At 47.9% G+C, this 8,208-nt stretch overlaps 1 protein-coding gene across 2 annotated transcripts in view; it reads left to right on the top strand.

The window, feature by feature from the left end:
• Positions 1-3,111: 3,111 nt before the first annotated feature.
• MET (MET proto-oncogene, receptor tyrosine kinase) overlaps positions 3,112-8,208 on the top strand; it is a 126,829-nt gene continuing 121,732 nt past the window's right edge. Inside the window, exons 1-2 of one of the 2 annotated variants that reach the window (XM_066633804.1) lie at positions 3,112-3,199; positions 4,990-5,181. The gene's annotated coding sequence lies outside the window, so the exon portion shown is untranslated. Of the gene's footprint in view, positions 3,200-4,986; positions 5,182-8,208 lie in introns of those variants that run through there. The other variant, XM_066633805.1, reaches the window with a different exon arrangement.

The raw sequence follows: 8,208 nt of genomic DNA, 5'->3' as shown, positions 1-8,208 counted from the left end.
TCTGTTAGAGCTTGAGGAGTCACAAGGCTTCTTGTTCTTGTTGCCACAGAATAACACAGCAACCCCACAGAAAACCTAACAGGTGCAGCTTTCTCCATTACTGCATCTTCATGTAGTGAAAAAAAAACTGCAGCTGTTCATTTCTTGTCAAGAAGCTTTTACAGGCATAGGAGCCTTGCCAGAAAAAACATTGGCAACCCACACATATATCCACTGAGAAGCCACTATTGGATATTACAGCTTCCTAGCATGTGGACATGCAAGTTGCAACCAGATTCAAACCAGTTACATGATTTCTCCTCACTGAAAATGCTTTTTGTGTGAGTCTTTTGTGATGTTTGAAATGGCTTTTCATTGTCATTGTTCACAAGGTAACATCTCCAACAGAGGTGTCAAACTCATTTCATACAGTAGTACAGATAGCATTAAGGATGCCTGCTGATGGCTGATGTCATTAAGGAGGAAGTGAAGTAATTAAGCAGGTCATGCCCAGAAATAAGCACTTTTTTCTTACTTGGGAACTCATTAGCTGTAAATTACAGAAGAGAAAATATGCAAATCTTGATCATATTTTCAAGATATGGGAAAGCCCAGCAGTGACACCCTCAGCCCAGCTCAGTGGCTGAGAGCAGTTGATGGTGGTGCTGGAAGAACCTGAGGGCCAGATAAAGAGTTCTCACAAGCCACATCTGGCCCCAGTGCCTTATATTTTACAACCCTGATCTAAGGCCTAGAGCAGTGATTTTCAACCTTTTTCATCTCATGGCACACTGACAAAGCACTAAAATGCTCAAGGCACACCACCAGGTTTTTGACAATTGACAAGGCACACCATGCTAACAGTGGGGGGCTCACATCTCCCATTAGCCCTATTAATAAATGACCTCCCCCAAATTCCTGCGGCACACCTGTGGACCACTCATGGCACACCAATGTGCCATGGCACAGTGGTTGAAAATGGCTGGCCTAGAGACTGAACATTTCCCATTCAGGAAAAGCCAGGATGATGTAGTGGTTCTGGTGTTGGACACAATGTGGAAGATCCAGGTTCAAGTCCCCACTCTACCATGAGGCTTCCTGAGTGACCTTGGACCCGGCACTACTTCTCAGGCTCACCTACCTTCAGTGCCATCAAGAAGAGGGTGCAGGCAGCACCAGGTGACAGGCACAGGAGGAGTGACATCACTACTGGCCAACATTTTTAAAAATCTTGGTATTTTTGAATAATACCATCAAGTTATATATATATATCATTCAGTGCGTATTTTCATGCAGAATACAATGGAACAAACCATTGAAATTATTCTATCAAAAGTTATAGCCCAAAAAACAGTGGGGATGGGGAGATGGAGTATCACCACACCCACCTCCGAGGGCACTGCCCCACCCACTGCACGGGAAGAGGTCCATCATGGGGGTGATGCTCTGGCCTCTTGCACTGGGTAATGCGAACCTTCACTGCCTACCTCATAGGGTTGTTGTGAGGAGAAAAAGAAAGGAAAGAACCCCCAACTTCTTGGAGAAAGGGCAGTATAAAAAATGTGCAAGATAATAACAATCCTTGCCCTTCCCTCATCTCAGAGCCTTTTTATTGGTCATCATCTTCAGCAGAGAAAAAATAATAATCTTGTTTATTGTGCATTAATTGCGCCAATACTGTCAGCCAGCATGAATGGCCTGTGGTCAGTATTGCAGATGAATAAACACATGTTGGTGGGGGGCATGGCTTGGGACATTTGCTTTTATGCTGCCTGCCCCCTGTGGCTTTCAGGACAATGCAAAGTTCGTCATCCAAGGGGGTGGGAGGCTCTTTCTCTGGGGTGTGTGTATGTGTTGCTTCTACAGTGTATAGAGCTCTTCCTCTGTGTGTATGTGTTGCTTCTGCATTGTGTAGAGCTCTTCCTGTGCGTATGTGTTGCTTCTAGTGTGTAGAGCTCTTCCTTTGTGTGTATGTGTTGCTTCTGCATTGTGTAGAGCTCTTCCTTTGTGTGTACGTGTTGCTTCTGCATTGTGTAGAGCTCTTCCTGTGTGTGTATGTGTTGCTTCTGCAGTGTGTAGAGCTCTTCCTGTGTGTATGTGTTGCTTCTGCAGTGTGTAGAGCTCTTCCTCTGTGTGTATGTGTTGCTTCTGCAGTGTGTAGAGCTCTTCCTTTGTATGTATGTATTGCTTCTGCATTTTGTAGAGCTCTTCCTGTGTGTATGTGTTGCTTCTAGTGTGTAGAGCTCTTCCTGTGTGTATGTGTTGCTTCTGCAGTGTGTAGAGCTCTTCCTCTGTGTGTATGTGTTGCTTCTGCAGTGTGTAGAGCTCTTCCTCTGTGTGTGTGTTGCTTCTGCAGTGTGTAGAGCTCTTCCTCTGAGTATGTGTTGCTTCTACAGTGTGTAGAGCTCTTCCTCTGAGTGTGTGTTGCTTCTGCAGTGTGTAGAGCTCTTCCTCTGAGTGTGTGTTGCTTCTGCAGTGTGTAGAGCTCTTCCTCTGTGTGTGTGTTGCTTCTGCAGTGTGTAGAGCTCTTCCTCTGAGTATGTGTTGCTTCTACAGTGTGTAGAGCTCTTCCTCTGTGTGTGTGCTGCTTCTGCAGTTTGTAGTGCGCTTCCTCTGTGTGTGTGATGCTTCTGCACTGTGGGAAGCGCGTGGGAAAGTAGCCCTCGCCCGCCTTCCACTGAGTCTGGCCGCGAGCCTCCTTTCCAGGGCGCGAGAGGACGCCACCTGTGCGCTCTGGTGCGCGCCTGGGGAGGAGAGGGGCAAAAGTGGCGGGAATGGGTCTCTCTTGGACACCCCAGGTGTGTGTGTGTGGGGGGGGAGAAACGTGCCTCTCCAGATGTTGCACCCAGACCCAACACACTGGGGGGGGGCGGGGAGAGGTGCCCGGAGCGCTCCCCTTGCCCGGCCAAGCCCTGGTGCCTCGGTGAGTCACCGACAGGTCAGGAGGCGCGCGGGGGGGGGAGGGCTGCGAAGGCAGCAGCGCGCCCGCCACTGGGAGCCGGGGGAAGAGCCGCAGCCCAGGCTGGGCGGCGAGTGGTGGGAGGAGAGGCTCGTCGGAGGGTGGCGGCGGCTCCACACCGCCTTCTCTCCAGGTGCTCCCCTCGGAGTGGAGGCGAAAGGGAAGCACCGCCTGTGCCTTGGGGGTGGCGCGGCGAAGGAATCCAGCTGCGGAGCGCCAGCCCGAGGGACAGCTGTGCTCTCGCCTCTTCTGGCAAGCAAGGTACAGCGGGGGGGGGGCGGGGAGAAGACCCCGGGGAGGGTCGCAGGGGGGAAAGGAAGCGCCCCCAGCTGCAGTGCACCAGCCTGGATGATAGGCGCAGCCCCCCGCCTTAGGCACCCTGTTTCTCTCCAGAGAAGCCCAAGCCTGTGCACGTCTACTCAGGAGTAAGTCCCATTATAGTCAATGGGCTTACTCCCGGGAAAGTGTGGATAGGCTTGCAGCCCAGTCCTAGGCGTGCCTACTCAGAAGTAAGTCCCATTATAGTCAATGGGGCTTACTCCCAGGAAAGTGTGGATAGGCTTGCAGCCTTGGAGCCCAGTCCTAGGCGTGCCTACTCAGAAGTAAGCCCCATTATACTCAATGGGGCTTACTCCCAGAAAAGTGGGGATAGGATTCTAGCCTGAGGCTGCAGTCCTATCCCCCCTTACCTGAGTGTAAGCCCCATTAACTATAATGGGACTTACTTCTGAGTAGACATGCCAAGGAGTGGGCTCTGAGTTCCCACCTAGAGTCCCAGCCTAGCCATGTCTGCTCAGAAGTAAGCCCTATTATAGACAGTGGGCCTTACTCCCAGATAAATTAAGGTAGGATTGCAGCCTAGGATCAGTGGGAAGTGTGCATAGCATGGCAGGTTTAACGTTAAGCCTTTGGGTTTTTTTTAGGCGGGGCATGAGTTTGAGTCAAGGGCTTGGCAGAAACGACTTGAGATGCCAGGACATGTGTAGTAGTAGTAGTAGTAGTAGTAGTAGTAGTAGAAGCAGCCTCTGAGCACGTGTAGATTTTTCCCTTGGTGCATCAGATTATAGCCTAAGGTCTGAGACCTGTCTTATTGTACTGTATTGTGGTGATTCCTTTTTTTATGGGGGTGGGAACGCTTTTGATCTGGAGTAAGTTGTTGATGAGTTGCTGCTGATTTGTGGAGGAAGTGAGTGGCTAGATTTTTTTGGCTGCCTCTGTTCTGGAGATCTGCCTGGATTCAGCACTGAGTTCAGACCAAAATCTGTTCAGATCATGTGTAGTGCTTAAAAAAAAAAATACATAACCTCTAGACATGTGCAAAGTATTTTCTGCGTACCACCGAATGACCACAGGCAACCTCATGCGCCTGCGTTTAAGGGGTGGGGCAGCTAAAAGGTAGATCGCTTTCAAATTAACCATTAGAGGATGTGTGTGATACACACATCTTTCTCATCTTAGATAGATGTCTATGAAAATCTCTTCCACAAGTGAATTTCGAAATCCTTTTCTTTCTTAAATGAGATGGGGGTTATCAGGTGATTCAGCCAAGGCACGTGAGAAATACTAGTAAAGAAGAGTGCCTCTGAGCATGTACAGAGTTTTAATTCACTTCCATCACTCAGTCTGTAGTCTCCATGTACTTGGGATTGGAGAGGTGGGTATCCTTGCAGGTTGGGGACTTTAAAAACAAACACACCCCATAAAACTGTGTCCGGCTTTAAATCTTGGATTTTAGTGGGGGGACCCGGTTTGCCCCTCGGTTCTGCTGTGGCTCTTTGGTTTGGGTCTTGGCACCTGCTTTAAACACACACACTCAGAAAACCATCTCTAGCTTTAAATCTAGGCTCGGTTTGCCCCTCGGCGATCTTGTCGGTTCTCATGTGGCGCTTTGACTCGTCATTCCAGCGAAGTGGAACAAGAGCTGTGCCGGATCGATGCGCAAGAAGGGGCGGGGAGACGGAGGGAATGCGAGAGGGAGAGAAGGAGGAGAGGACGCGCTGAGCTTAGGGGAAGAAGCCAAGTCTTTTTCTTCTTCTTCTTCCTTCTCCAAGGGATGACTGGAACGAGGTCGTGGATGATTCAGGAATGAGTCGCGCTCTCCAGGAGGAGTGGGTGAGCCACAGGCGGGGAAGGGACTGAAAGTGGCACTGGAGGCTGCCTGCCCAACGCGCCGCTTGCCTACAAAGAAGTTTGGCGAACCACAGTCTGACTCGGAACACAATCCTGTGCTTGTCTACTTCGAAGTAAGTCCCACTGCATTCAATAGGGTTTCCTCCCAGGGAAATGTGGATAGGATTGGGCTCTCAGCCTGCTGGTGGAAGTGCAGCCGTTTCGCCCTCCAAGAAAGCACCCAGAGAGGCTCTAGACTGTGCAGGCAAAGGAGAGGTGCCCAGTGTAGCGCACGCCTGTCCAGGCAGCCTTGACCGAAGGGGGCGATTTCTTCAGCCTGCCTTGCCTGCAGGTGGACGGATCTCCCTGCTCGCTTAGCCACCCATCAGGGGGCTCCTGGTACAACAAAAGGCTTCAGAGACATGTACACTTGTGGTTCTTTATGCATGCCTGTGTATGATCTGTTCCCCCACACCTGGTAGGTACAAACACAGGGGTGATGGGTGGGTGCAAGCTTCTTCAGTTGCTAGTTCTTTCTTGGAAGTTTTTGATTTTTCCTCCCGTTCAGCTCTTTGCAGTGTGGCAAGACCTTCTAGAAAGCATTTTGTGTCTCGGTCCAGTTAATACAGAACACCTGCAGGCAGCCAGTGGGTCTTAAAAACAGGGTTTAAATCCACACATGTGCATTTCACAAAACTACTCAGGGTAATCCCAGAGGCTTCAGTGGATGTCTGTGGCCATACAGAATGTTAGATGTGGCTTCCCCTGCTTATCAAGACTCAGTAGTCAAGACTGGTGCTTGGGTAAAGAATGTTAAAAGCCTTTGTAATGAAAGTTGAATTTGGGCATGCTTTAGCAAGAAAGATTGCAAGACTATCACAATATGACATTTCAGACTGTTGAGCTAGGTTGATGTCCGTGGTGTTAAAATGCATATCGCATTGTGTGTTTGCTTTTGTTCTCTCATTCTTTGGTGGAAGCTTTTGTTTGACTAAATAGTGTGTCTCTGACCCTACTGAGAGACTTCTGGATCAGGTCTCAAAGGAATATGAGCCAAAGATTAGTGGTTGTCAGATTTTATCTTGAAACCTTAAACCTATTTATGAAGAGTTTGAGAACTTTTAACAAAAAAAAATTGCCTCCCAAATGGAAGTGGGATGTTCCATGTGGCTTTATAGTACAGTACTTCTAACCAAGTGGTGATTGCTCAATTTAAAATGGCTTGTTTAAACTAGGCAGACATTTATACCATATTTTAAAACTATATGGACGTAATCCTAACCAACTTTCCAGCACCAAGGTAAGAGCAATGCAGCTCGGAGGGAAGGGAACAAACATTCCCTTACCTTGAGGAGGCCTCTGTGACTGCCACCCAATTGCAGGATGCAGCACATGACCCATTGGCACAGCTGTGTCAGTGCTGGAAAGTTGGTTGGGATTTGGGTCTAAAAGAATTAATTAGATCATTATAAACTGAGATGCAGTTTCACTTAAGTTTACAGTGTCCATTAAACAAGTGTAGCACCCTTAACTTTAAATGCAAGTATGTTGACTTTAGGGGCTTATGGTCTGCAACTGTAATAGCCTTAATGTAATGATATTATCTTAAAGTCATTTTTCTGACATCCAGTGGATGTTCAATGTGATTTTTTTAAAAAAATCTGCACTAGCCAAAGAGTTCAATGCAGGAGCAGCAATTGTTTGTAGAACAGAAAATCTGGCATTTCCTGCATTTGTAATCATAGATGCTATTTGGACAATTAAATTCCACTGCAATCAATGCAAAGTACTTTTATAACTGTTGTGGATTTGGGGGTAGTGTTTAATTGGGACTGTGTGCATTATATCACTTGTTGCTCTGCAATACTGGTGTGTTAACGTGGATGCATACTTTTATGTAACACAGCTTTCAGGCGGTATCTACAAGTGGTTGTCTGGCCTTATTTATTTCTTCTTTAGTTAAACTAATTTTTGGGGGGGTCATAAATGCAAGAAAGAAATTAGTAGGTATAGTTCAGGTGCAGCTAGCGTGTTTGTCATGGGGTATGCTTTGTGATTGCTTCTGCTGATGACGTTATTGGTTGTTATGGAATGTTCATTGTAGGTGGTTGGAGATAGGTGAGATGAAATGTGATAAGCCAAGGTGGGATGGAACTGTAGCTCAGTCATAGAGCATGTGGTTTGCATGCAGAAGGTCCCAGGTGCCTTTTCTGATGTCTCCAGGTAGAGCTGAGAAAGGCCCCTGTTTGAAATCCTGGAGATTCCTGCCAGTAAGTGCAGATGATTCTGAACTAGGTGGATCAATGGGTTGATCTGGTATAAGGCAACATGATAGGACCGCTCTCTGGGGTCTTGTGGTAGACTTGGGGAGTGAAATGGCAGCTTAAGAAACGCTTTGAACAATTATGTTGCTCAGTAGGGCTTTTGCCAGAAATGGGCAAGGCAGCCCCTATAGCAGGGTCTCCAGAAAACTTTCTGTGGGCCAGAAAGAGGCTTGCTGCGGGCTGCATCTGGCCCCTGGGCCAGGGTTTGGAGACCCCTGGCCTATAGCAAAAGGAGCTAACCATAGTATGTTGCTGACAGGATTTGTGTGTTGGCTTGGGAGTCATGCCATATTCTTATGAAATGCAGTGAGATTCTTTTAAGGCGTGGTAGCAGGCAGGCAGGAGGTGCCAAACCATTGTCCTCCCTGAACTTCTCCTCCTCAAATAATCTCCCCACAGCCGCCTTCTTCTCAGCAAAGTTTACAGCTTGGAATCTCACTGAAAGGAAAACGTCTTGGAAGAGACCATTTCAGAGGGCAGGGAAAAATATCTTGTCCGTTTCGTGACTCAACAAAAACTGGGTTGGGACCCACTAGTGGGTCCCAACCCATGCTTTGTGCAACCCACAAAGCAACTTAGGTAATTCAAAACGAATTAACAAAGATGCCCCTCTCACCTCCTCTTTCATCTGTCTCTACTAGGTGGCAGTGGAATGCATAAAATGGCGTTGCATGGGAATTTTAGGGGAGGGTAGTTTCATGTGGGGGAATCAGTCCGAATGCTCTAAATGCCAAAGCTAGAACCAGCAGTTTGAATTGCACCTGGAAACATACAAGCACAGGTGGAACATCACAAGCATGATACGCTGTACTTGCCTGGTGTTATTCAGCAGTCATG

The sequence above is a fragment of the Tiliqua scincoides genome, chromosome 7, assembly GCF_035046505.1.
Source record: "Tiliqua scincoides isolate rTilSci1 chromosome 7, rTilSci1.hap2, whole genome shotgun sequence".
Lineage (NCBI taxonomy): Eukaryota > Metazoa > Chordata > Lepidosauria > Squamata > Scincidae > Tiliqua > Tiliqua scincoides.
The sequence above is the reverse complement of the archived record's forward strand: the minus strand, read 5'-3'. Positions and strand labels throughout refer to the sequence as shown.